The 2,756-nt window shown below is 44.3% G+C and overlaps 1 long non-coding RNA gene across 1 annotated transcript in view; it reads right to left on the bottom strand.

The window, feature by feature from the left end:
• Positions 1-1,098: 1,098 nt before the first annotated feature.
• Positions 1,099-2,756, bottom strand: part of LOC116089223 — a 3,113-nt gene continuing 1,455 nt past the window's right edge. Inside the window, exon 2 of the long non-coding RNA XR_004118223.1 lies at positions 1,099-1,187. This is a non-coding gene — a long non-coding RNA (uncharacterized LOC116089223). The remainder of the gene's footprint in view (positions 1,188-2,756) is intronic.

Here is a 2,756-nt window from a genome sequence, read left to right as displayed (position 1 = left end):
GCATCTCTGCCCTGAACAGTCGAAATAGGTTTAATCACATTTTGTGTTTCTCCAGGAGAATTTTTTTCCAGTTCTGATTTTACCAGTTTGTTTTGCGGCAATATTTATTTTCCTCCCTTCTTACCTTTCTTGGCTATAAAATACCACTAATACCTCATCTGGTATGGGATGCTTAGTAGAAAACCCAAGGGGCCTATAACGGCAACTCAAGGGACAGTCGAGGCTTGACCACATGCTCTTGCTGGCCACTGGGCTGAGTAGACAGTCGCTCTTGGCAGTGACTCACAGACCCTGACCCCAAGTCTTTCCCGTGAGGTGAGGTCACCCTTCCTCCTGTTCTACCACCCGCAGAGAACTCAAGTGCCCTCCAGTTCCACTCAGAATACCTTCCAGAGAGGTCAGGGCTGGGGAGGGCTGGGATTGAGATAGAGGATTTGGTGAAGAGGCTGGGTCTCTTCCAGAAGTCTCTCTAAGCTAGACAAGGACATTGTATTACAAGAATAGTCGGAGGCTTTGTGAGCTCAAGATTGGCCATAAGGCATTTTGGGAATGGGTCTAATTTCTCTTTTCTTTTCTTTTCTTTTCCTTTCTTTTCTTTTCTTTTCTTTTCTTTTCTTTTCTTTTCTTTCCTTTTCTTTTCTTCCCTAAAAGCCATCTCTGTCCTTTCTTTCTGTTGGGGGCTTCCAGATGTTATTATTAGTTTATTTATGCTTTGGGGGTCGGGCAGGAAAAAACAGGACTTCAGTGATGATGAGTGATTCTTAGAGGCTGGGAAGGGGAAGTTGGTTTTGATTAGAGCTGTGGTCCTCATGTACTAAAATATGTCAATGAATCCCAGTAGTCAGTACACATAGCACATATTAATCACAAACAAAATTTTCAAAATGGGAAGTCAGAGCAGGCCCCAAGGTTCTCTGAGAGTTTCTGATCAGTAGAGCCTGAGCTTAGGTCTTTGCCAAGTAGAGGTTCTTTCCTTAGGTATTCTTGTACACAGGATGCAGGCCCTCCCATTCTCCTTACCTGTAAGAGGCAGGCAGCATAGTTTCATTTCACAAGAAAATGTGTAACGCAATAATCAGAAAGTACCTTAAAGATGACTGGCTTCCAATGAGCTTTTATTAAAATTTCACAAAGAACTGTTGTTGACGGTGAATTTCTCAATGTTATTGCCTTCCATTCTGGTTCAGCTGTGTTAAGAGAGTCAATAAAACTTATACAATGTCTGTTTTATTTATCTTTTCTTCCCAACTTCCCTCTACCAATAAAGTTCTACCAGTTTATCTTGTTACTTGGTGAACTATCCTACAAATAACATTTTTCTCAAGGTTAGCTTTTTTGGAAGCTTCTTATGTCAGTCCAGATCTCTGTCACTTACTGTCCCTAAGTGACCATCTGGCTGCTGAAGGGATATTTTATGTAGGTTGTGATGCTCTAGGGAAGCTGGAGAGCATTGAAATTTTTATAGTTTTGAGTTCTTCAGAGCCTTCCACATGTTTCTTAAATACTCCCCTCAGAATATGCACTCATAAACCATGTTGAGAAGCTCCACCTAAAATCCCAGGATCATACAATTCCCTCCTCTTCACTCGACAAGCCGTGAGGATTAGTCACAAAAACATTGCCTTGCCCCCAAATAACCAAGCTGATTAGAGACAGACAGTGTCTCAGATTTCCAGAAGCTCTCTTCACAACCTTTATTCTCTTTCATGCCTCACCCCCAAGTCCCCCTTTCCATTTCCCTCAGGGAGTCTGAATCGTCATTTACAAGACTCATACCGGGAGGAAAGAAAAGAAGTACCAAGAAGATTCTCATTGCTCAGTGCAGCCCCTGACGACAGATCCCCCTGCTTCCCCTCTTCACAGCCCGTAAACTGCTGTGTAAAATTTAAAAAGCGTGAATTTACAGAGCCCAGGAGGAGCCAAGAGGCAAAGACTCATCTCCACCAGCGGCCCAGCATACCGATGAAGCTGGAATATGAGGTCTTGCCAATTTCTGACCAATAAAATATCTCCTGTGCCTTTCCAGATCTTTCTCTTTCCCACACAACAAGAAATGGAGACTCAATGAAGGGTTTAAGTTAACAAGGAGTAACAAAGCAAAATACCCAGCATGCCTTGAGCTCTTGGGAGCACAGCTGGGTCACAGTATCCTGTCTTCTGGGATTATTATTCGTCCATGGATCCCTTCATCATTTCGCCCGCTTCAGTATCTCCCTAATTTCTATTTTGGGGAAGCTTAATTACTAAGTGAAGATTGTTGTCCAAATGGTTCTAGCTTCCAAAATGGTCCATAGAAATCTGGGTTCCTGGCTGAGTCCGCGGGGGGCGGGGGCGGGAAGGGGGAGAAGACAAGTGGCAGATTTAACTGGCCTGTCTGAGCTGTGCAGCTTTGAGACTTTGACAGGCTGCCTTAGCCTCTCAGAGCTTCAGCTTTCCTATCCCTAAAAGGAAGAGAATCGGTCTGGTAGGGATCTTGAGATCTCTTAGTCTGATATTTGCTAGTTCTTAAGCAAGTCAGGGGCCCAGTGGATGGGGGTGAGACTGCCAGGGAAAAAGCCACTGGAAAACAGGCAGAAGCTGCTGAGCCTGTTGAGTGGCTTGTGCTTTGTAGACCCTATGCCTCCTGTCTGTTTATCTAGCTGTGGTCAAGCAACATCAAGTTAACTGATTTTCTTTTGGTTGAGGTGGGGAGGGAGGGAGGCAAAGAGGGTGGAGGAGAAAGAGAGAGAGAGAGAGAGAGAGAGAGAGAGAGAGAG

Source organism: Mastomys coucha, unplaced genomic scaffold, assembly GCF_008632895.1.
Source record: "Mastomys coucha isolate ucsf_1 unplaced genomic scaffold, UCSF_Mcou_1 pScaffold14, whole genome shotgun sequence".
In the NCBI taxonomy this organism is placed as follows: Eukaryota; Metazoa; Chordata; class Mammalia; order Rodentia; family Muridae; genus Mastomys; species Mastomys coucha.
This window is presented reverse-complemented; position numbering and strand designations above follow the sequence as displayed.